Genomic DNA, 27,500 nt, shown 5'->3' with positions numbered 1-27,500 from the left:
GGTGTGGTGGGTCGGCCTGGGTGGTAGTGGTGGTGTGGTGGGTCAGCCTGGGTGGTGGTGGTAGGGTTGTGTGGTGGGTCGTCCTGGGTGGTAGTGGTGGGGGGTAGCGTTGTGTGGTGGGTCAGCCTGGGTGGTGGTGGTAGGGTGGTGTGGTGGGTCGGCCTGGGTGGTGGTAGGGTTGTGTGGTGGGTCGGCCTGGGTGGTGGTGGTGGTGTGGTGGGTCGGCCTGGGTGGTGGTGGTGGGGTGGTGGGTCGGCCTGGGTGGTGGTGGTAGGGTGGTGGGTCGGCCTGGGTGGTGGTGGTAGGGTGGTGGAGACGCCTGTCGTGTTATTTCCTTCGTTTTGAGTTGGCCAAATTATCTACTTTCTCTCCCCACCCGCCTCCCATGGCAGCCAAACAACACACTCTCGTTGATCTGCGACGGGGTAGTCACGCACTGACTATCCGTCCGTCTGTCCGTCTGTTGTCAGGGTGACCTAGCGATTTATCTGTCTCTTGGGTATCTATCCAAATATCTATTTGTCCGTTTCCAGCTTAACTTTCTCGCTTCGTATGTCTGTCTGCATATGCGTATTTACGCATCTATCTATCCATGTATCTATGTATGACCGTATGTATGTATGTATGTATGTATGTATGTATGTATGTATGTATGTATGTATGTATGTATGTATGTGTTCGTCTATCTATCTATCTACCTATCTATCTGTCTGTCTGTCTGTCTGTCTTTCTACCCATATCTACCTGTTTGCCTATCTCTCTATATATCTTGCTATCTATCTATCTGTCAATCTATCTATCTATCTATCTATCTATCTATCTATCTTTCCATCTATCACCGGACACTCAGCAGTTAACCAGCCTGCCTCCTATGTCCCCCTCTGTACGTGTACCCAACGCGTTCTTAGTCTTAATGAGGTCATTCACGCTGCTCGTTGCCTTCCTCAGCCACCATAAAAAAAAAAAAAAGAAAATAGGGGAACGAGTCACAGCAGTTACGACTGGGAAGACAGACGCTCTCCCAGTGTTAACCTCCCCGCAGTACTACGCAGGAGATATAGCATCGAACGTAGTGGCAATAAAGAGCGGGTTGAGGTGCCTCTGTATTCCACACACGACGGAGTAGCCAAATTGCCTTCGTAACTCGGTGGAACGTATCATTCATACGTGGTGATGCAGGCAGGTTCTGTGTCCGCCACGGATACGTAAACCTTGATACACGTACACACACACACACACACACACACACACACACACACACACACACACACACACACACACACACACACACACACAGACACTTTTCCTATATGTATTCAGACATTATGTACGTGGTCATCCGTGGGGGAAAAGGTAAGTCTCACTGCAGAATATTGCATGACTTCAATGTAAATCCTGCAACATGATGTATTTTTTTAGAATACGTGTGTGTGTGTGTGTGTGTGTGTGTGTGTGTGTGTGTGTGTGTGTGTGTGTGTGATTTTATATTTCAATGTCTTCAAATTGATTCTTCATTCATGAAGGACGTAATTCGGATTCAATGTTCACTCCCCATTTGCAAGAAAAAAAAAAAATACATTAAATGGTCAGCAAATGTGTTATATTGGATTGAACCAACGCACGATCAATCAGTGATCTTCGATAACACGGCTCCATCACGGCTCCATCGTCGTGAAATGATGTTACATGACAGAGATGGGGACAGTAGGTAAACAAGGGCACGAACAAACAAAAACAGATGGAACGGTAATTAAACAAGGACAGGAACAAACTACAATTAGTTAAAAAAAACACCCACTCACGAAAATATCTTACTCCCACGTCCGCACGAACGTCGCTAACTTGAACATCCCCCCCGCTCCCCCAAGTTCGTGTCCAGTACCCAAGGTGTGAGGGGGAGTAACTGTTGCCTTGCGGTGTCTGGCGTGTTGAGTTAACCAGAAACTCCACAACTCGACAGCCGCTGATGAGCTACCAACAGCAAATGGCTAGTTAGCAGCACCGATCGCCCGCCGACTAACGGGTTAACGGCCTGGGTGAGGATTAAGGTACAGGGGGGGAGCAGTGTCAGGAGAAGGAGGAGAAGGAGGAGGAGGAGGGTATTGGGTGATGACTGACAATTACCTCGGCAAGAGAGGACTGGCTGGCCTCCCGAAGGGAAGTCCCCCCTCTGCTGCAGAAGGAGGAGGAGGAGGAGGAAGGGGAAGAGGAGGCCATTCGCTGCTGCCTTGACCTTCGGGGAAGGGAACTTTGGTGAGCTATGGAGGGGGACGCCCCTCGGTTGCCTCGCTTATCCACAGGCTTTCGAGGATGACATGATGGCTCCTCGCATCCCCCCCGTGGGCGATGGATGACGGGCAAAAAAAACCGTGATGGCTCCTGACGTCACGTCGTCCCTCAGATGTCCCGATGTCCAGTGGGTCTCAGGATGTCGTGGCCCGACATCTTACAGGCGCCCCAGGTATCCTGAATTCCTATGACTCCTCAAGCGTCCTGATGTCCCTCAGTTCCTCAAGATGTTCTCTCCTTGACGCTCCACGGGGGGGTTTTCCCCACCTGTCCTCATATCCTATAACTGGCCTTCTGTCCAGCCACAGGACTTCCACGTCGCATCCTAACCACCTTTCCTTCACTGGCCGTAAGACCGCGAAGACCAGGAAAGTGAAGATGATTTCATCGTGCCCAATAATCATCTTATTAATACCCTCATTATCGGATTAAGCCACGATTAGCAGCACGGACTGGGAAAGCCTTAGCGCTAATAACACTCTCCCCTTCTGACCCCCTTCCCCCCTCTCAGTACCCTTGATTACGCTCTTAATGACTCTTCTTCCTAATGGTCTTCTATCTATCTCGCTCACAGGTGTCTCTTGCCGGGTCTTCCCATGGACTTCTCCAGTGGCAGGGAGCCTCCACAAAGGCCAGTTGGTAGGTCTTCTGGGACCTGTTTCTCCCATCGATTCTCCAATAGGACCAAACTACTCCCCCTCCCCGCCCGCCGTATATGCTTTTTTTTTCTTCTTTTGGATCCCCACACTTTCGTAGCAGTCATGACTGCAGGTCCCGTTCCAATCAGTTAAAAGAATGAGAAAGGACCACCCTGACGATTCGCACCGAGGATTTGCATGGAACGAACCGGAGTGGTTTTGCCGGAGAGTTTTGATACTGAGAACTTTGTATCATCACACCGAACGAAATCGGCTCATGCTCGTGTCAAGAGAACAAGATCGGTTGATGCTCACGAAACGCCGTCCAAAGTTACGACGACTTTGTCTCGTGGTTTGATTATATGAAATACACAGTTAACGAAACCAGGAATAATCTTTCTATACCGCGTGAAAACGAAATATTATTCGTGAAAGGAAGGAAATATATATATATATATATATATATATATATATATATATATATATATATATATATATATATATATATATATATATACACGATAAAGAACAAAGAACAGGGGATAGACGACAGAAAATAGAGCCCGTTCCGCGGTGGAATGGAACTGAAACTTTGATCCTTGATGCTGACTGGCGGAGAAATCCCAGGTGAGGGATGACGTGAGAGGTAAATTTATAACTTAAGTCTCCCACAAGTGCCCAGCAGACCTCCTCCTCCTCTCTTTATCCACCTGTCTCACACGCCGGCGACCTTTGCGGTCACGACGGAGGATCCCAGAAGGCGTTCACCTCCTTCCTCTTCTGCAGAGGAGGGTGGGTCGTCGTCCAGATAACAGTGAGTGTCCACATGTAGGTCGAGCCTGTCACAAGCACACACACACACACACACACACACACACACACACACACACACACACACACACACACACTAGGATATGATTAAATCCCATGTAATGCCACGTACTTCTGGAGTTTACTTATGATATACGTGGGGTGTTTGAGCACGCAATATGAACGTCAGAGGAGGTGGATTCTTCTTTTGTCTCATGACTTTAGATTTTCTAGATGTATCTTCTGAAAGCTCCTATGTCAAAATACAATTGGCAATATCATGTGTTACTTTAGAATTCTGATGTTATCAGGGTAATAGGCGTTAATTAACAGTTAAAGTATGCTATCATCACATATGGTAAACAAATATGCAAAGATAGTAGTCATAATGATAATGATAATTATCATTATAATGGTGATGATGATAATGATGATAACTGGTTCAGAATTGACCTATATTCTCACCCTGCTTCGTACAGTCACTGCAGAATACGACCTGTCTAATCCACATACAGTCACTGCAGAATACGACCTGTCTAATCCACATACAGTCACTGCTGAATACGACCTGTCTAATCCATCCACATACAGTCACTGCTGAATACGACCTGTCTAATCCACATACAGTCACTGCAGAATACGACCTGTCTAATCCACATACAGTCACTGTACAATCTACACAATGGTTTCCAGATGGTCGTGTAAAGGGCTTCGACGATGCGCAACCGAAAAATTGTTCCAATGATTTGACTTTCAATCGAAGTGCTCGTCGGGACGCAATTTCCCCGTGAGTGCTCCCCTTTTGAAGCATTTATAACCTTATACTTCCATATTCGTGTTGCCCCCCCGCGCCCTCCACCCCCCTTTTTTTGAGCAGTTATAAACCTATATTTCCGTATTAGTGTCCTCTTTGGGCTGTTATAAGCTTATACTTTCGTATTAGTTCCCCCTTTTTGAGCGCTTATAAGTCTATATTTTCCTGTATGTGCCCTCTCTCTCTCTCTCTCTCTCTCTCTCTCTCTCTCTCTCTCTCTCTCTCTCTCTCTCTCTCTCTCTCTCTCTCTCTCTCTCTCTCTCTCTCTCTATCATAGACGGTACAGTCAAGTCGAGCACAGTAGCGGAACAGGACCAAGCTGATGTCTCGATGTTTCATGAACGCTCGGGGTCGAATCGGCGCCGACCCTTCGAGACAGAAGCTTCGATACAGCTTCGACCACAATTGCATCCCTGGGCTGTTTTCTTCTCTTTTCTTTCTTTTTTTTTTTTTTTACCCATAACACCATACGTTTTCGGTCACTGGAGTCGTTTATGCCGATATGATATTATCCATCGTTCCCGAGATTTACCTCCTAAAACGAAATTGGAAAGGTGTGATTGTGAAACACACCGGGATGATGTATTATCAATGGGGGCATAACGAATTGATAGGACTGTTACAAAAAAAAAAAAAGAATAAAAAATAATATAATACATTGCATGAAATGGATATCGAATCATCCCAATATAACAAAAATGATCAGGCTTTTTAGAACACGCAATTTCATCATACTCATTGTACTTGTAAAAGATCATTTTATTTTCGTCCATTCATTTTAGAAACGAAAAAAGAGATTTTTTTTTGGGGGGGAGGGATGCATAAAATCATTAACTGCAATATTTGCTGTAAAACGGCCAAACTTTATTGTTTTTTTTTTTTTTTAGCTGTAAATGAATATATCATTTTGGGGCGTGTGCTGTAAGTTATGTAATTTACCGCGCCATATTTTGAATGCAGAACAAATTATTGTACGAGTTGCTTTAAATCAATAGCGTTTTGTACAATATTTACGCGATGATTTGGTCATATATATACATATATATATATATATATATATATATATATATATATATATATATATATATATATTTTTTTTTTTTTTTTTTTTTATACTTTGTCGCTGTCTCCCGCGTTTGCGAGGTAGCGCAAGGAAACAGACGAAAGAAATGGCCCAACCCCCCCCCCCCCATACACATGTACATACACACGTCCACACACGCAAATATACATACCTACACAGCTTTCCATGGTTTACCCCAGACGCTTCACATGCCTTGATTCACTCCACTGACAGCACGTCAACCCCTGTATACCACATCGCTCCAATTCACTCTATTCCTTGCCCTCCTTTCACCCTCCTGCATGTTCAGGCCCCGATCACACAAAATCTTTTTCACTCCATCTTTCCACCTCCAATTTGGTCTCCCTCTTCTCCTCGTTCCCTCCACCTCCGACACATATATCCTCTTGGTCAAACTTTCCTCACTTATTCTCTCCATGTGCCCAAACCATTTCAAAACACCCTCTTCTGCTCTCTCAACCACGCTCTTTTTATTTCCACACATCTCTCTTACCCTTACGTTACTTACTCGATCAAACCACCTCACACCACACATTGTCCTCAAACATCTCATTTCCAGCACATCCATCCTCCTGCGCACAACTCTATCCATAGCCCACGCCTCGCAACCATACAATTGTTGGAACCACTATTCCTTCAAACATACCCATTTTTGCTTTCCGAGATAATGTTCTCGACTTCCACACACATATATATATATATATATATATATATATATATATATATATATATATATATATATATATATATATATATATATATATATATATATATATATATATATATATATATATATATATATTATATATATATATATTATATATGTACGTGTATGTATATACATGTGTATGGGGGTGGGTTGGGCCATTTCTTTCGTCTGTTTCCTTGCGCTACCTCGCAAACGCGGGAGACAGCGACAAAGCAAAATCAATAAAATATATATATATATATATATATATATATATATATATATATATATATATATATATATATATATATATATATATATATATATATATATGACTTGATCTTTAGGTTATATCTATCCATCAAAATTTAAGTGTATGAAAATTGTAGATCATACGAGGTTATGAGTAGACATTATGAGTAATGTTGAAAGCAGTTATGAGTAGCCCATAAGAATAATGTTGAACACCCACAGCAGTGTGAGAATGCAGTGTGGACAAAGGTTAAAAGCACATACCCACACCTGAGTGTCTGTAAATCAGAGAAATGAAAGGAAAAAAGAAAATAGAAAATCAAAAGCTTGTGTTGAAAATGTCTATTATTTACTTTCTTTTTTTCTCTCTCCTCTCTTTTCACCCTGGAACATTGGTTAATTCATCTGTTTTTCCTCTCTTTCGGTGTGTTTACTTTAATGAGCAAGTACGTCACGCCAGCGCTATTATCAAGGGCGCTTCCGTAGGACGAGGAGAGAGAGAGAGAGAGAGAGAGAGAGAGAGAGAGAGAGAGAGAGAGAGAGAGAGAGAGCAGAGAGCCTTTCAAGATGTCCTCCGGCTTTGGAGGGAGACACACACACACACACACACACACACACACACACACACACACACACACACACACACACGCACCCCCGCCCCACCACCACCACCACGTCATAAATTCATACGCCTTAAGTTCAGTCCGGGTCGGGACCAACTTTGACACCCCCCCCCCCCCCCCCCCTGTCCCAACCAGCCCCCAACCAACGCCCCCAGAAGCCCCCCCCATCCCCCGCCACCACCACACCTCCTACCTACATCCCCCCCACACCCCGATCCCACCAGCCAGCGGACTTCGACTCGCCCCCTGGCAGGTGTGTATGTCTTGGGGGGGCTTCGTCAGAGCTCAAGATTCTCCACGGAGCAAATCGAGCGAGGAAGGAAGACTTTCCTCCCTCCCCCACCCTCTCTCCCACAACCTCCCCCCACCCCCACCCTCCCGCTATGGAACCATACACACACACACACCCACACCCCGCTGACGCAACACCGACGGAACACTGTTTGACTCTCGCATCAAATTCTGCTGAGGTCTGGCAGTATCGCTGGGGATAACCGCTTCTCTGGCTGGGGCTTGGAGGAATATGGGCCACTTATATATCTGGTCCACAATAAAAGGGAGGAGGAGGAGGAGAAGGAGGAGAGAAGAGGAGGAGGGAGGAGGGAAGGGGAAGGAAGGGGGTGAAAAAAGGGGGTGGGGGCAGACAAGAGAAGTACTGCTCTTGAAGATTTTTGAAAAGGGGTGGTGGCATCGTCATCATCGTCATTCCCTCCTCCTCCTCCTCACAATCCGTTTTCTACACTCGTCAATATCGGGGGATCTCACTTGGAAATGCGTCGTCCAAAGTGTGTAGACCCGTCACTTTATTGCCAGTAATATTTCTGTCACTTTTTTTTTTTTTTTAGTATGGACAGCAGCCGCCCATACTGATAAAGAAAAAAGAAAAAATAGGCGCCACCCCCCCCGGTAAAAAATCAATACTCCCACGATTTTTTAAATAAATTTGATGCAGCTCATTTTTTAAGACGATCCCGGGATGCCTTTAAAAAAAGATGTTTCACGTTTAAAGGAGAAATGTAATTCTGACTTGAATGTAATTACTCAGCCGAACACTACAGATTTAGCCAAATAGAATACTTTTCTGTGGACGAAAAGAGATTGATTATAAATTCAGAGGTATGAAACACTCTGAGATTATGACAATATCTACATTATATCCTCCATGATTATCGTTCATATCTGATACAAATAACTGTGAACGAAGTGATACAAACTGTATCTGTGGCACTCAGCGCCTGGAAGTATCATTTATTGTTTTAGTTATCGAGTATCATTTATTGTTTTAGTTATTGTTATCAGTACCTCGTTTTTCTGCTTTACTGAAACCTGGAAGGTTTAATTCATCATGTGCATATTGCATTTTGCACTCTGAGTAGATAATTGTAGTGCTTTGTGTCGTATTATCATTATAATCAACTGTTATAATTATTATTATTGTTATTGTTATCATTATTTCCCCAGGAAACGGTTCGACCAACCATTACGTGACAAATGTCGAACACTTAATGCATCCTTAGTTTAAATTCCATTCCATTTCTAGTCGTAAACTGCTTTGACCTCTATTTCAAAGAGATGGAGATCTATTTTGCCCAATAGATTCCAAATTTTGACGACCATTATCGTCATTAGGAAGTCTGTACTTCTTATAAAAGACGAGATGAAATCTTCGCTAGGTGTCTTGGGGCTGGAAATTAGTTTTGTGGACATTCCCTGTACTTGTTCAACTTCCTGGTGTATGCCCTTTTTCTTGTGGGGTCCCTCTCTCAGCTCGTGGACCAGAACTGGGGAAGGCCGTATGCAAGGTGTGGTCGTACTGAGGTACTGGAAATGACTAATTGGGTTTGTTCCTTGTGTTTTGTGGTTGATGTTCGTAACTACAGCACTCGAAACTCCGTCTGCTCTCCCCTTTAAGGGAGTGAGTGTGTAGAAGTGCGTGTGCGAATGTGAGGTGTGGTCGTACTGAGGTACTGGAAATGACTAATTGAGGTTTGTTCCTTGTGTTTTGCGGTTGATGTTCGTAGCTACAGCACTCGAAACTCCGTCTGCTCTCCCCTTTAAGGGAGTGAGCGTGTGGAAGTGCGTCGTGTGCGAATGTGAGCGTGTGCGAATATATGAGAGTGATAGACTCTTACGCTCATAAGATTTTGTTGCGTAGACCGACAGACTCTCTTTTTTTTTTCTTCAATCGCCGTCCGTCATCCGTCATCCGCATTCACCACCTTTTTGTTCAGCAAGCTCTCCGTCCCGTCGCTAAGGAAATGTTTCTCCCCCCAACGCATCCTGTCCGAAGCATTTCTATCCACACCCCCCACCTTCCCCCAAACGTCAATTTCCTGTTATGTCCGCTCGGTTCTGAAGGAGGAATCCCCCATCCCCACCACCTCTTCCTCCTCCTCCTCCTCCTCCACCTCTTCCTCCTCCCCCTAGAAAGAACTGGTCAGTGTCAACAGCACCGCGGGGGTGTGGGGGGTTGAGGGGGTTTAAAGGAGATTGTTGAGTCTCCAATATATGGTCTTCCTCGTTTTTCGGTGTTGAAAGATTGTTAAGGATTTTTTTTTTCTTTTCCACTTCATTCTTCGTCTCCCACTTGATTTTGTCAACGTCTTCGATTTGTTGATACACACACACACACACACACACACACACACACACACACACACACACACACACACACACACACACACATACACACACACGTGTGTGTGTATATATATATATATATATATATATATATATATATATATATATATATATATATATATATATATATATATATATTTACGTATCGAAACGCAACTACAATGTAGCAACACTAAGTCCCCACCTCATGTATCTTCCTCGCTGGGGTCTGTGTGAACAGAGTCTGTCGAGAGAAGAAGAGAGACGAGTCTCTCTCTCTCTCTCTCTCTCTCTCTCTCTCTCTCTCTCTCTCTCTCTCTCTCTCTCTCTCTCTCTCTCTCCCTGTGGATGGACACATTTCTTTTCCCCAGCCAGATATCCGACATCCCAATTTGGTCGGTTCTGGGAATGCTCGCCCAACAGCTCCTCTCTCTCTCTCTCTACAGTCCTTTACCGTAATTGACAATGAGATAGATAGATAGATAGATAGATAGATAGATAGATAGATAGAGAGAGAGAGAGAGAGAGAGAGAGAGAGAGAGAGAGAGAGAGAGAGAGAGAATACTGACGTAAATACTCGTGTAAGTCTCGAATACGATGAAGGAGGGTGGTGGGGAGAAGATGGGCGCCGACGTGGTAAGACAAGCGGTGAGCGCTACGCGTTAGCCCCCGCCATACGCACAGACGGGTTCACCACCACCTCAGGACCAGCAGCCGGTGTTATCCGGCGATCCGTCATACACGGGTGGTCGTTCAACCCGGTTAGGCCAGTGTGGGCAAAGCGGTAGCTATTAGTCCCGCCTAAGTACCGATCGGTATGGAGGCAAGAAGTGGTTGAACCTCGAAGCCAGAGCTGGCAGAGATATGGATAATGCACGCCCCTCAAACTGCCGTTAAACTGAGGTAGTCGGTATATTCCTCTGGCCGCTGTAGGTAGAGACGCGACAAGAGACGTCCGTCATACCCAAGTTACCGTTAAACTGAGGTAGTCGGTGTATTCCTCTGGTCCCAGCTATAGGCAAGAGCTACACAATGGAGACGCCCATCATACCTGAGTGGTCGTTAGACTAAGGTAGTCGGTATATTCCCGTGTCCGATATAGGTAGACGGGCGGGTATACCCAGGTGGCCAAGAGAAGTGATAGTCGCTATATTCCATAAATCGTCCGCATGATAGATTTTTTTTTTTTATGAAACTGAGAACACGTTGCGTTTTGTTTATATGTACGTATACTAGAAAAAGAAAAAATCTAATTTGTTCTCGCAGAACCTGATTATTTACCTGCCTGTAAAATTTCACATTTTATCATTGTAAAATATTGGATAATATATTTACTTGCAAAATGTATTATTTGTTTCTCGTGGAACATAACACAAAAATTCTGTATCCTAATGTCATGCCCACTACAATATATATTTTTTCTTTTTTTTTTTTTTTTGCTTTGTCGCTGTCTCCCGCGTTTGCGAGGTAGCGCAAGGAAACAGACGAAAGAAATGGCCCAACCCACCCCCATACACATGTATATACATACACGTCCACACACGCAAATATACATACCTATACATCTCAATGTACACATATATATACACACACAGACACATACATATATACCCATGCACACAATTCACACTGTCTGCCTTTATTCATTCCCATCGCCACCTCGCCACACATGGAATACCATCCCCCTCCCCCCTCATGTGTGCGAGGTAGCGCTAGGAAAAGACAACAAAGGCCCCATTCGTTTACACTCAGTCATATATATATATATATATATATATATATATATATATATATATATATATATATATATATATATATATTAAAAAAAATTGCTGAACAGAACAAAATGTCAGTTACTTATATGTAAATCATTATTTGCATGTAAATCTTGAGCTATTTAGCTTATTGCACGTCAGACGAAAAACAAAAAATTTTTTTTAGGACAAACACATAACGTAGCAGTACTACCACCTTCGTATAGATGTCGCAGCTGTCAAACATATACAGGTATGAGATACGATCACTCCAGTGTCATAGACGGACTGAACTCCCTAAACTTCCTAGTCGTAATTTTGCGTAGGAGAGACACCCCTGAAAGAAAATAAAAAAAAGGATAAGAAATATGGACGAGGATGCATATCGTCGACGAAAACGTAAATCACAAAAGTTACCCCAACTTTTTGATTCAAGCAATGCTCGTTCACAAGAGGACAGAGAGAGAGAGAGAGAGAGAGAGAGAGAGAGAGAGAGAGAGAGAGAGAGAGAGAGAGAGAGAGAGAGAGAGAGAGACGCGCCCCCCCCCCTCTCTGGCCTGTGAGACGCGATTCCTGTATCGTGCCAAACGCTGTTTGCAATCGTTCTGTTTGCAACCGTTGAACAAACAGACGTAAACATTGGCTTACAGCGAGGCAGAGATTACATTGGTAATGAAACGACGGAACGGTCAAAGGAAGAGGAGAGAGAGAGAGAGAGAGAGAGAGAGAGAGAGAGAGAGAGAGAGAGAGAGAGAGAGAGAGAGAGAACAGTTTCACAGTGAGGGGGGTATCACTGTGATTGATTCCATTTAACTACATTTTCCTTTTTGGAAGTTGTGTAAACAGAGGTGGCTCGACTGGTTAGGTTCTAGTCTCACATTCACTCACAAAATGTGAATGTGTGTGTGTGTGTGTGTGTGTGTGTATATGTGTGTGTGTGTGTGTGTGTGTGTGTGTGTGCGTGTGTGTGTAGGTGTGTGCGTGAGTTCGATAGGGAACACTTGGTTTAAAACCTCCCACCTTCAGCCGATTCCCGTGAAACGTATTGTTGCCATCACTACCAATTCTCAGTGCTGTACCTATTCCTCTCTAATAAGCTTACGACTTGAGATTTATATATATATATATATATATATATATCGCGACCTTTCAGTCATAATGTATCGAAACAGAAATTATCGCAAGGGGCGATTTTTTTTTTTTTTTTCTGCATGTTATGATGTATTCGTAGCGCGAGATATGACACCGAGTTTAAAGTCCGCTGTGATCTCTCATCGCACGTTGCCATGGCAATTGGCAACGGCCGGCACACCCAAAGGAAGATATACTCACGTGCGAGCTCGAGATGCTGTAAGGATGCTCCTCTGCTCCTGTTCGTCGACCCCTGCATGGTTTCCTGGGTGTGGGTGGGTGGGAGGGAGGGCATGTGTACACCAAAGCTACTTCCACCATCATACCTTCCCTCACACCCGAAGAGAAATCTTAAATTCTCTGACTCTCGGCCCGGACACATCACTCCACGTAGGGTTCTCGCTGGCGATGAATTGCCTCGTTCCCATCGGCGACCTGTCGTAATCATAACCCGGTTGTGTAGAGAAAGAAAGAAATTGAAAGTCGACCACTCGATGGAGCTCTTTTGGGAAATTTGTGTGAGGGGGGGGTAAAGGGAATGAGAAGTCTGCAGGTACCGAAACGACTCAATTTGGCCAAAGAAGTTTGGATTTTTTTTTTTAGATGTTTCTTTTCCTCTCACTCGTCTTATAATTACCCAGTTTGATACACGGTATAAAAGGCGAGTGTCAATTCAGGTTTGAGATTTTTCTTTGTTGAGGTAAACCCATGAATTCTCCACGTATCCCAAGAGGCTGGGGGGGAAAGTTAATTAATCTACCTTGGGCAAGAACTTATGAAACTTAGCTAACCCATTCAATCCTTAGCTGATCTTAATTAGAACGCTTGATACGTGTTATTTGATAGTAACCAACCCCCAACTACATTAACGACACCTAATGCCATTTTCCTATTTCACAAACTCGGTATCTTACAATCCTGTTGGTGTTGTATATTTCTCTTTTTTTGCAAGGGGGTAAACTCACCTGTTAACACTCAACTCTGGGGTTGCATGTCTTGTCTTTTACGTTGTATCGCCACCACACTCCTGTGTTGTTTCATCCGTTTTTCTTTTTTTTTTCACGGATTAATTTTGAAGGAATTGTCACGGTTTGTGACGCGATGTTGTTTTTGCCAGCAAAGTGCATTGGTATCAAGCGCTCGGGGTGGGGGTAGGAGGGGGGTGTTGTGATCATCCTAGTTTACGTGACACACAGTTTGAGTTATGAGTCTACTGTTGGTTTACGCTATATGATCCGTTCACGGGTTCAATCTGAGTCTTAGAAAAAAAAAGAATCTTTAACGAAAAATGTGAATGTATAACAAACTTCTTAACAATCGCACTGTAAGACACACCCCCACCCCCTTTTTCTTTTTTTAATTACCGAATTTGATTTGGGAGACATAGTTCATCACAGTTTGGACATCCCACCGAACACCCGTTACGATTCAAGGGCGCAATACAAAGGGCAGCACTTTCGTCGTAACACCTTGGCACCGCGAACGCACACGCCCTCATCATTGGACACCCGAAAACGGGCTTTCAACTCACGAGATGGGGCTTCCAGGCCTACCTTAGCGTGTCTGCCTATCTTTCCACATAGTAACTAACACTCTTTATCTCCCTTTTGAAATCCTGTTTTAAAAGAGTCATTCATTCATGGTCGGAGAGGGTGGTATGGAGACGATTGTAAACATCCCCTTATCAAAGACCCTTCTATCAGTAATGACTTCGTTGATCATGTCTCAAAAAACAATCAAGACATTTTTTTTTTCCCCAAAAAATTCTATTAAACATATACACGTACCACACGTGTAGAACTAAGCCTCACATATGACACGAAGTAATAAACCAGAATGCTCACAGTGGCATTAAATTACGTACAATTTTAGGTTTAAGCGAGTGAGATCGTAATGGATCATTACAGTGATAAACATCGATATCATGGAACCGGTGGTAAACGCTGGGTTCATCAGGGATAATTGCTCGTTTGCATGAGTGTGCTTGCTTTTGTAGAGCCAGCAGTAGTGATTGCGTACAGGGGATAAAACATGGTAATGGCATCTCTCTTAGTTTGACGCGTTTAAAGTGGTCGTACGTCGCCTTTAAACGCCGAGTCTATTTGATATAAAACGCTCGACCTGTGTTGATTTCGTAATATTTTCTGGATGGCTTATTTTCTCATAGTTGATTCAGGTGTTTTTTTTTGTTTGTTTTTTCATTCGATTGCCATAGCAAACTCATCGACAAAAGCGTTCGATTGTAACTACGTAATGGAAGAACCTATTTTCCTATTATTTTTTTTTACCTATTTTGGTTTATGGGAAGAAAATGTTCACCTCACAGTACAAAATTTTTTGAAAATCTTCAACACCTTCCAACTCTAACTCTTTTTTACCCTTCAATAGCTTCAGCCTCTAACTCTTACCCCTTTTTTTGTCTTAATACAATTTGCATAAAAATTTTGTTGAGTGAGACTTGTACAAGTCTTGATAATATCATCATAATTATAGATTAGGAATCATTTTAATCTGATAATTTCATCAAAAGTTGTAATGTTGACATTATGTGTTACGAAATGTGTTTTTTTTTTTAGTCCTGAAGCTCTTGATTGTGTATATGAATTGAATAGAAAAATAATACACGTCCAATGCAACTTATTCATGGTGAGAGACTGAATAAATACACATCTATGCAACTTATTCAATGTGGAAGACTTTTGAAATAATTTTTTTGTGGGGAGGGACTTTCAGTTTTCGAAAAACCCAAAGGTCATTGCACGAACGAGTGGTCAAGTTGTTTACAGAATTGATTTCCAGGCCGGTGAGCCTGGAAGATGTCTTCTCCTGGAAATGTTTGGCTACACTGGCCACAGATTTGTTTGCCTGCCGCCAGCCAGACTGGCAACACTGCCCGCCTAAATATAGACCTCAGCCGACCTGTATTTCAACCTCTTCTGAAATATTCGTAGGAAAAAAAAAGGAAAACAGATACAAATATTGAAGTAAATAACCGAGATTGCAAAGAATCGTTTTCTTCCCTGACGGTGAGAACTGACAATTTACATTTTGATCGGGCGTATGGCGTTTTATTTACGTTAAACAAAGGCTTTTCTCAGGTCAACAAGAAAAAAAGATATATATTCAGTTTAAGTTGGGAAAGACGTGTGGATTGATTGGGCGCACGGTCGTCCAGGCCTCCAGTGAAGACAGTGGCGTAGACTTCATCTATGTGAAGCTTAAGATCATGACCTTTGACCTCTTGTTATACAGTATTTGTAAACGAAGGCACACGGTGTTCTCTTGTTCCGTCAACTCTTTTTATGGAAGAGAATTTGTGTGTCGGACTAAACTTAGGGCAAATTGATGCTGTTTAAATATATATATATATCTTTCTTTCAAACTATTCGCCATTTCCCGCATTAGCAAGGTAGCGTTAAGAACAGAGGACTGGGCGTCTGAGGTAATATCCTCACCTGGCCTCGTTCTCTGTTCCTCTTTTGGAAAATTAAAAAAAAAACGAGAGGGGGGGAAATATATATATATATATATATATATATATATATATATATATATATATATATATATATATATATATATATATATATATGTATATGTGTATATATATATATATATATATATATATATATATATATATATATATATATATATATATATATATAGGAGTGAACTGTCGACTTGATGGCTGAGGGCTGTACTTAATTGAACCCAAGTTCATCACGATCCCTATACCTCTCTCTCGTCTTTTACCTCCAGGCACGAAAAATTTTCCTCGAGAAATTCGAAGGAACTCTTGCATTAACTATAGTAACTATAGTAAGAGCATTTCAGTAATTATAGAATGCGTCCCCCGCGTGGTTCAGTAAAACGTTGAATTATGCATACACTTTCCTCTATCTTTTTTTCTTTCACGGCAATGATTGATGTGAACACCCGAGACTTCATTGAAACAGTGTCACATTTGGCCTCTAGTAAACCATAGCCGAGCGATGAATAAACCCACCCAATTCCGTACCATCACACCCCCCTGTCGATATTTGTGTTCATTGGTCCGAACGACCGAGATTTGATTCGAATCCTGTTTCGTTTGGTGAGTAATGAACCAACAAATATTCCAAATCTGTGATCGACGTTAACTGACCAGTCATTTGGTGGTAACTCTGGATCATCCCTTTTATTGCGAATTAAAGTAATAATTTCTGACTCTGACGAGTTTCTAGAATGTGAGCGTTCGTAAATGAACCGTTTCGGATACCCTGAACTTGTGGTCCTGAAGCTTCGGAAACCTGACCCGATACCATCACACAAAAATGCAGTTTATATTTGTATTTTTCTTTTTGTTTTTGATCCATCAGCGTAAAGTGAAGTGAAGCAATGGCGAATATATATACTGCTGTCAGAAATGACCTGGTGTGCCAGTTCAGCGCGGGTTTGGGAAATTGATCGACGCGCTGTTCGAAGTGCAGCGAATCAGTCAACACCAGGGTGGTTGGTCGCGACAAGATGACGGAAAACGTTTTCCGTGCAGGAGCCAAGGTCATAGAAAACGTTTTCCCGTCCTCCGATTCGCGGGGTCTTTTTTTTTTTTTTTTTTACACACACTCATAACCGAAACGTAAACAAATAGCCGGAATGGGACGTAAATAGCCTCGAAGGTTGGCCATCCTATCCTAGAGAGAGAGAGAGAGAGAGAGAGAGAGAGAGAGAGAGAGAGAGAGAGAGAGAGAGAGAGAGAGAATTAAGGGGCGTGAACCACAACACTGAAATCCAGAGAGAGAGAGAGAGAGAGAGAGAGAGAGAGAGAGAGAGAGAGAGAGAGAGAGAGAGAGAGAGAGAGAGAGAGAGAGAATCAAGGGGCGTGAACCACAACACTGAAATCCTCTAAGGCTAAGAGAAAATGAAGGTTGGGGTTGTTGTGGGTTGGGGGTTGGGGGGGGGGAGTTGGGGTAGCAGAGAGGTTTTTAGACCCATCCGGACCCTCCAAGGTCCCCGGGGTTGTTGAGAGGAGGTGGGGTGGGAGGGGTTTTAGACCCATCCCGAGCCTCCAAACTACATTCTGTATTTCCTGATGCCTCTTATTTATTTTCCTTTTTTTTTTTATTTACCTCCCCCTCCTCCTCCTCCTCCTCCTCCATCACAAACGACCTCGAAATTACTTCCCGATGGTTTGGTTGCGGTTGTTTGCCTAGTGTTCCCTTTGTGATCCGTGGTCCAACACACACACACACACACACACACACACAATGATCATAAGCTAATGGTTTCCGTTCGAGTATTCTGAGGACTTGGCAGAATATCGCACATGTTGGTTTGGTCTCTGCGGTGGGCCGATGTGGATGTCATAATGTAATATGATGTAAGTCGTGTCCAAGGCTCTGATGGATTCTGTCGAGAAGGAGTCTTGTTATTTCTTTAATGTTCTCGACAAAATGTCTTGTTATTTCTTTAATGTTCTCGACAAAAAAGATTATGTTAATTCATGACTTTTTCTCGACGAAATGTCTTGTTATTTCTTTTCTGTTCTCGACAAAATGTCTTGTTATTTCTTTACTGTTCTCGATGAAAAAACTTCTTGTTATTTCTCTACTGTTCTCGACAAAAAGTCTTATTATTTCTTTAATGTTCTCGACAAAATGTCTTGTTATTTCTTTAATGTTCTCGACAAAAAAGATTATGTTATTTCATGACTTTTCTCGACGAAATGTCTTGTTATTTCTCTACTGTTCTCGACAAAAAGTCTTATTATTTCTTTACTGTTCTTGATGAAGAATATTCTTTTTTCTCTACTGTTCTCGACAAAAAAAATCTTGTTATTTGTGGATTGTTCTCGATAAAAAATGTTCTTCTTTCCTTACAGTTGTCGGTCGACGGTAGAGGACACCATGGTCCACTGTGAACTTTTGGAAGGAGTGATGTTGCTTGATGTTCCTCGTCATCAATACGTTGGTAAGTACTCCTTTCTTCACGTTACCGACTTTGAGATGTATTCTCCAGGTATGGCAAAAGGGTTCAGAGATGATCAGTCTTCGTCACACTCCTATGATCGAGAATCAAAAAAAAAATCGTTTTTCAAAACATACAAATTGGTTTTAGAAATGGCTGTTCATGAGCGTTAAGTACAGGTCTCTTGTTACATGCGGAATCGTATGTGTTTTAAGTAATTTAAGTAGATTACTTAGAAGCTAAGTCTCGTTTCTGTAAAGTTACTAGAAATATAAGGTTAAGGAGAACGGAAAAAATGTCCTATGACGCCGTTTAAAGTTCCGTGACACGTTTGGTCGAAGCTATATACTGAGTCGTGTGTGTGTGTCTCTCGACCTGTCCGATATACAGAGGGTTCGATACTTCGATGCTGCTTCGACCAGGCGTATATTTCGAAGCTTCCGTCCTCTACCAGACGTTGCCACCACCACCATTATACACCGACACAGCAGCCAAAAAAGAACCCAGACATAATTAAGTTAAGGATAGGAATTCTCGCCGAAATATGATGCTAGGAAGACCCACTCTATTTTTGGCGCCCCCCATGAGGAAATCAAGGGTTTCATCAGGAAATATTAATATGCATCGTAGACATGCACTTGTCGCGATAGGGTGTGGGTGTGTATACACACACACACACACACACACCCGCCCGCCCAAGCTCGCGCGCGCTCGCCTGCGACGCGACGCGTCCCCCCACCACATCTCCCTCCCTACCCTGTGGAAACTGATAACATGGACAGAGTCACACAAGGGCCTTCGGTACTCTTGGGCTGTCACGAATCACTGTGGTGAACAGTTTCGAGATGACTTGAGGCAGATAAGGATCTGGTGAGGGAAGCAGAGGCTTCCTCCTTTCCCCCCCCCTTAGAAGTAAGTAAACAACTTTGTCGTGCCGTTTTCTATTTCTGGCGTGGACGTGATAAGGGAAACCAGACTACGATGACGGAGGAGAGGAAGAAAATAGGGGGAAAAAAAAATATATTTGATTTACGTGCACTGTCGAGTCTTAAATGACTTTGAATTTCGCAGCGAAAAATTCAGTAACAGCATCTCGTGCTTTTATTTATAAATTTATACACCTTTATTACGCAGTCGCCTTTAGAAAAAGAAAAAAAATGTCGTGTAATACCCCTAATATTTGCACACACACATATATATATAAATTCGGCGAAATTTAATGAATTTCAAAATTCATGTGTTTCAAAGTAAGATACTTTTTTTTTTTTCAATTAAACATGTGACGACTCCAATAAGCAACAAATGTCGGAGACAACTGAAGATAATTGAATTAAGTTGCCACGTCCGCTCCACTGGTACTGGGTAGCAACACAACGAATCTACGAAGGGGGGAAAAAGTATATGTATGTGTTGGCGTTTCGGCCTTTTTTTTTGAGGTTTCCGTCCGTTTTTTTTTTTATTCTTGGTCTGCCTGTGTAGCTGTCTGTTCGTCTGTCTCTTAAGCGAGGCGTGCCTGGAGATGTACAGCGTTCTTAAGTGAGATGCTCTGAATTATAAGTAATGTAGAAAAAAAAAAAAAAGGAAAACGGAAATAGGATAAAGAGGCAGAAAACGGGATTGGGGGTGTTTCATTTTCTTCCCTGGTTAAAACGGAATTTGTTCTTTTTTTTTTTCTTCTTCTTCTTCTTCTTCTTCTTCTCCTTCTTCTTCTTCTTCTTCTTCTTCTTCTTCTTCTTCTTCTTCTTCTTCTTCTTCTTCTTCTCCTCCTTCTTCTTCTTCTTCTTCTTCTTCTTCTTCTTCTTCTTCTTCTTCCTCTGATTATCGTAATATTCTTTTAGACAAATGAGATATCTGATTTCGATCTCATTATGACTTCTGAAGGCATCATTTGATTTACTCTCTCTCTCTCTCTCTCTCTCTCTCTCTCTCTCTCTCTCTCTCTCTCTCTCTCTCTCTCTCTCTCTCTCTCTCTTTCAGGATTTCATTGTTGCGGACATTATTATTATTGTTATTATTATTATTGTTATTATTATTATTATTGTTATTATTATTATTTTATTATTATTATTATTATTATTATTATTATTATTATTATTATTATTATTATTATTATTATTATTATTATTATTGTTATAATCATTATTATTATCATTATTAATATTAGTATCATTATTATTATCGTTATTATTATAATTATTATTATTATTATTATTATTATTATTAGTATTATTATTATCATCATCATTATTGTTATTATTATTATTATTATTATTATTATTATTATTATTATTATTATTATTATTATCATTATTATTATTATCATTATTATTATTATTATTATTATTGTTATTATTATTATTATTATTATTATTATTATTATTATTGTTATTATTATTATTATTATTGTTATTATCATTATCACGAGTGATTATCTAAGGGAAAGGAGGGTGTTTCTGTCTCAGAGATTGCCTCCCCTTCACAAGGATCATGCACAAGTTAGTGGTGTGTGTGTGTGTGTGTGGCGAGTGCGGTAGGGTACGAAATCTGTTTTCGTTTGGTGTGGTGCGGTGTTGTGCGGTGCGGTGTGGTGTGGTGGAGGGTTGAGTGTGTCAGCCACCAGCAGTATCTCGCCTCACCAACTTTCTCCATCAAGCCTCACGCACAATTTTCATTGCTTTGCCAACTTTTTCCTCAATGGAACATTTTGCTCGTCAGCTTGCCCGCAGCCAGCTTCAGCTGCCTGCGGGCTACTTCGAGTCAGTGCGTGGGTAGTCGACCTGAAATAATCAGATAAATAGATAGATTGGTAGATTGATAGATGTATATAACATATACGCAAAGGTCCTGGGTTCGAGTCCTATCTGTTGGATGGTATTATGTGATATATATATATATATATATATATATATATATATATATATATATATATATATATATATATATCGCACACATGAGGGGGGAGGGGAATGGTATTCCATGTGTGGCGAGGTGGCGATGGGAATGAATAAAGGCAGACAGTGTGAATTGTGTGCATGGGTATATATGTATGTGTCTGTGTGTGTATATATATGTGTACATTGAGATGTATAGGTATGTATATTTGCGTGTGTGGACGTGTATGTATATACATTGTGTATGGGGGTGGGTTGGGCCATTTCTTTCGTCTGTTTCCTCGCGCTACCTCGCAAACGCGGGAGACAGCGACAAAGCAAAATAAATAAATATATATATATATATATATATATATATATATATATATATATATATATATATATGTATTCTTTTGTTGTTGAATTTTTCCAAATCTAGATCTAATGTTTACAGTACAATTATTGTGGAGCATTTCGTAAAAATCACACGCGGGAGTGAATGGGGCCACAAAATTGCACGCTTATCAAGTCTCGTGTCAACAAATTTCCCCCGACTAAAAATCCCTGCGTCTTAAAGTTACGTCCGTGTACGTGACATTTATTTTTTCCCTCGCGTTCTCCTGACAAAAGAATGATTGACATGATAGCTGGAATTTCTGTTGAATAAAAAAGGAAAGGTTGGTTGGTTAGTTGGTTCCGCTCTCTTGATTTTTTTTTTCTCTCTCTGTCTTAATATCATATCCCGTGTGATTTCGATATTCAGATTGGCTGTTGACGAATATATATATATATATATATATATATATATATATATATATATATATATATATATATATATATATATATATATAATATCGAGTTTGATATTCAGGTTGGATGTTGAGGAACATACACAATATCGAGTTAGATATTCAGGTTGGATGTTAAGGAACATAAACAATATCGAATTTGATATTCAGGTTGGATGTTGAGGAACATACACAATATCGAGTCTGATATTCTTGTTCATTCAAGAGTCTTGGTGTGATATTGTTCGTTGGTATATACATAATTCAAGGGTCATTTTCGCAGGTGGGAGAGTTTGTATGATCTTGTAATGACTTCGTACACCTGAAGAATGTGTTCAGGTTCTTGTTGATGAAAAACAGTCACACTGACGTCGTTCATATATATATATATATATATATATATATATATATATATATATATATATATATATATATATATATATATGTATAATGTTCTTCCTCTACTTTATACACGAAAGCGCTCAGGATTTTCATGTTTCCTTTACCTAGAGGTGTTTCTGCGCATATATATATATATATATATATATATATATATATATATATATATATATATATATATATATATATATATATATATATATTCTCACAATGTACATAACCCATGTTTATTGGAATGAGATGAAACCACATCCCTTTCTCATCCATAACTATTACATTTAGGATAACAACTTCACCTTTCTTTTTATATAAGTTTCTGTTTCCAATAAAAGACAAACTCTTTACGAGATTTTCGACCTAAGTTTTTTTTCTCCCCCAAACCGCAGTTAAACTCATAATGAATCAACCACAGATCTCGTGAATAATCAGGCGTTGGCGGAGCTTGCAAAATTGAGCGGGTAAACTGTGTATCCTGATTTATGAAGGTCTCCTGTTGGCATTTCTACGCAAGGGGGCTGGGTTGGGGGGAGAGAGGCGACGTGTTCGATGATTGATCCTAAAATTTGGCTTCGTAAGGATCCAGGCCCCTTGCGCTAGGCTTGGCTGAGCCCTTTGGTGATTCTTTTTTTTTTTTTGTATGATTTTTTTCTTGAAAGGTGAACTTCTGGTGGCAAGGTTAGTGTGCCGGATACAGAGATGTTTGTATGTATCAAAGATTCAGTTGTGGTGGTATATGATTCACCTAGGGAGAGCGTTGGTACGTTCGCGTATAGGAGGTTCGAAACCCGTGAACCTTCACTTAGAGAAGCTCTGGACTCTCTCTCTCTCTCTCTCTCTCTCTCTCTCTCTCTCTCTCTCTCTCTCTCTCTCTCTGTATATATATATATATATATATATATATATATATATATATATATATATATATATATATATATATATATATACATACATAAAGAGAGAGAGAGAGAGAGAGAGAGAGAGAGAGAGAGAGAGAGAGATCCAGCTAACCATTAGAGACGTCAAGCTAACCATTAGCAAGTGAGGAACGTCGCTAGCGTTCCCCCGACCTATGACTACGTCTGGAGAAAGTGTTATACGTTCGGTATCACCATCGGAGTCTCCCCTCAGCAGTAACAATAACACATCGGTGATTCACGAGGGCATTACGATGAGTCGTGAGCAGTGTTGGTTTTTTGTTTTATTTTTCCCCCCCCCCGCGCGAAGTGTTGCAGGAGACGCCGAACCGAACCAAACCACCACCATCACTCCTCCTCCACCAACTCCTCCTCCTCCTCCTCCCTCATCCTCGAGATCGATACGACCTTCGAGGAGGAACAGACTGATGGGGGCGACGCGGGAGGGGGGAAAAACACTGAGGATTGTGTTGGTCATATGTGGCGTGTCCTCGTCTACGATCGTGGGAGTGTCGGGTGGGAGGATTATCACCCAAGATCTCGTGGATTAAGGGAACGAGGAAGAGGGTCTTTGATCTACCATTACAGGTCATATGGTAATCGCCGAAGTCTTATGAACGAGTTTTCTGTACGTTTCCAGGGATGACGAACTCCCTCCTTCCAGTCAGACGGCTCGGCAACTCCCGGCCTCCCTGTGACCCAGCATTTACCGTATAGTTCCCTTGGGTTGTGCCATGACCCACAGCCTTCAGCGGAGCTCCCGTTATGGCGCAGACAATCCCCATCAGTCTCATCGTCTTCCACTTAAAGATCTCCATCTTCAACCCTCCGCTTTTTTTTTCCAGAGGAGTATGGAAGACACCTCTCACTCCTCCTGGGTTGATCGCAAGCCGTCTGGACACCAGTGGAAAATGAGGACAGATGTCGACCACCACTTCCAGGGGTCGGCCTTCATGTTGTACCCCGCACTGGGAGCGGGAACGAACCGTCAGGCCGTAGACGAGCTGCCGGACAGTGCCTCTGGAAACCCACTACGAAGATCATTTCCAGGAGAACGACCTTCCATTTCCCTCAGTGATTTCCCTGGCATACCACTCTTCGCCCGGGTCTCCACCGGGGCTCATACTGCTTGATGCGAGGGGGGTGCAGCGGGCCATTTAGATTCCTGCAATGCCACCTGACATGGCTTGCATCTCTCCTTAATGAGGTCTGGTGTTTCCCCCTAAGCAAATTCCTTTTTCCTGTCCCACACCTGACGTTGAGGGGGTCCTCCCTCTCTTTACCCTCCCTGGGACTCTCGATTACGCTCCCTTTTGCTTTCAAGGGTGCGATAGATGGCTCATTAACACAGAGGACCTTTTCATCATGCTCCCTTTCTGTACGATTGAGGAGGTGCGGTAGATGCTTCCTCAGCAACATGGGAAGGGGACCTGAGATGGAGCCAGCTAACCTCCTGATCTTAAAGCCATAGGTCTTGAGACCTCCTCAAGATACAGACAGAGTCTCGAATATCCTGCCTTTGGGGTTCGATCCTGAGAATGAGGTTCATAATCCCGTCTTGGGATGATTTGAGGATAAGTCTAACATTCCTCCCGTCTTAGGAGGATTTGGGACTGGGTGGTGGTGTTCCCCCCCCTCACAACAACAGTCCAGGTCAGGACATGATCCTCGAAAGTAGGCCCAGAGTTCGTAAGATTCATCATAGTCTTTATAAAGCGATGGTGGTGGATGCGATCCATCCGCACGTCCTTGTACAAAACGTACAAGTCTGTCCATCGCTGCAGAACGGATCACTGTTGTCTCGAGCTCCGGCAGTGATCTGGTTCTTAAAGCCATCCAGACATCTGTTAGCAGTGCTGGTGGTAGTGGCAACAGCAGTACTATATCTTGTGGTAAGAGAGAGTGGTGGGGGAACTTGTGATTTACTGATTTTCTTAAAAAAAAAAAAAGTTGTTTCAGTGAAGTCACCCAGAGCAAGATAGTGTTGAGGGTGGAGGGCGGTGGCTGCAGTGAAGTCGTCTAGAACAGTGTCCAGCAGTGCAACTGTGATCTGCCATAGGCTCACTCTCGGGCTGTACTCCATTACCGTCATTGTGATTCTCTCTCTCTCTCTCTCTCTCTCTCTCTCTCTCTCTCTCTCTCTCTCTCTCTCTCTCTCTCTCTCTCCCGCGGGGGGATTACTCATTCCTGGGGATCTAAAGACTTCCACATAATCTTTTGTACCCCCTCCTTTCTGTTCGTCAGCATCCGTTCCTCATCGTCTGGGTGAGAGCGAGTATATACATACATTGCCCAGTAGACACACACACCCATGGATATACGCCCTGTTCTCTGCGTATCACAGGCGCAGGTGTGATTCACTCTGGCTTCGAAATGCGTCGGGGGTTCAGCCACACACACGCCCCCTCCCCCTCGAACGCCCCGGTGTGAAAGAGGAGAGAGAGTCTCCGGCTTCACTTCGTCTCCCACGGTGTGGTGGGTATTCTACCACGGGGGCGGCGGCGGCTCAGCACAGACGCACGCGGCAATTAGCGACAGCTGTTGTGACGGTAATTGACTTCATTCCCAGCTGTGAATGGCCCCCCCCCCCATCAGCCGGCGACTTGGCCGGGGGGGGGGGGATCGAACACGACAGTTCGCTGGATGATACCAGCCAAGGATGCGAGCACGTCCACCTGCCACCGGGTGGGTCGGTCCACATCTCCATAAAGTCTTGTGAGGATGACCTCATTATTATTCTTTTTTTTTCTTTACTTTCTTTTACTCCCTCAAATCATGAGTAAAGACGCGTTTACTCCATCGATCAGTCGAGGAGTTTTTTTTTTTAAGAAGGAACATTTCGCAGATGACAGAGATAGTGAGTGTTCAGTAAAGACAACAGTTTTTTCCCCTCACGCATTCTGGATATAGTATTTGTCAGTGGGGGGGAGGCAGGTTTTCCTACAGTGGTCATGGAGAATTTATAGATGCCGGAGCAGCTCGGGGTTCGAGGAAAGGAAAAAAAAGAAAAAAAAATAGAAATGTACACCCACGCCATTTATACACAGAGGGCAGGCCTGGGAAGGGAAGGGGGGGGGGGGGGAGGCCTTCCTCCTCCTCCTCCTCCTCCTCTTCCTCCTCCTCCTTCTCCTCCTCTTCCTCCTCTTCCTCTGTAGTGGTGGTGGGTGGTTTCGTTAGAGAATATCTGGTGGGGGGAAATATATGTGAATATTGCCAAGTGCGAGGTGGGCGGGTGCGTTTTGCTGTGCCTTAATGGGAAAGGCTCAGACATATTGCTGGGACACACACACACACAGACACACAGACACACACACACACACACACACACACACACACACACACACACACACACACACGCATGCACCCCCCGCCCTCATGGATATACGGAAAAAAGATAAAATCGTCCTGTTACCCCATAGCATTGAAAGATACGAGACAAAAACCCATAAGATAACATAAAAAAGGATAGAAATCATTGCACGACGAGGAATCCTGAGCCGACCAACGCGACTTCAGGAAAAAGAAAGAAAAAAACGACGAAATGACAGATATTTAAAGACCGCCGAAAGTTTAATATATATATATATATATATATATATATATATATATATATATATATATATATATATATATATATATATATATATATATGTAGGTATGTATATTTGCGTGTGTGGACGTGTAGGTATATACATGTGTATGGGGGTGGGTTGGGCCATTTCTTTCGTCTGTTTCCTTGCGCTGCCTCGCAAACGCGGGAGACAGAAAAAAAAAAATATATATATATATATATATATATATATATATATTTATATATATATAATATATATATATTATATATATATATATATATATATATATATATATATATATTTTTTTTTTTC

At 42.3% G+C, this 27,500-nt stretch overlaps 1 long non-coding RNA gene across 1 annotated transcript in view; it reads left to right on the top strand.

Moving 5' to 3' along the window:
* The window catches only part of LOC139746705 (uncharacterized), a 181,054-nt gene that overhangs the window by 24,253 nt on the left and 129,301 nt on the right, over positions 1 to 27,500 (top strand). Inside the window, exon 3 of the long non-coding RNA XR_011712197.1 lies at positions 18,560 to 18,648. This is a non-coding gene — a long non-coding RNA (uncharacterized lncRNA). The remainder of the gene's footprint in view (positions 1 to 18,559; positions 18,649 to 27,500) is intronic.

This window comes from Panulirus ornatus, chromosome 5 (genome assembly GCF_036320965.1).
Source record: "Panulirus ornatus isolate Po-2019 chromosome 5, ASM3632096v1, whole genome shotgun sequence".
In the NCBI taxonomy this organism is placed as follows: Eukaryota; Metazoa; Arthropoda; class Malacostraca; order Decapoda; family Palinuridae; genus Panulirus; species Panulirus ornatus.
The sequence above is the reverse complement of the archived record's forward strand: the minus strand, read 5'-3'. Positions and strand labels throughout refer to the sequence as shown.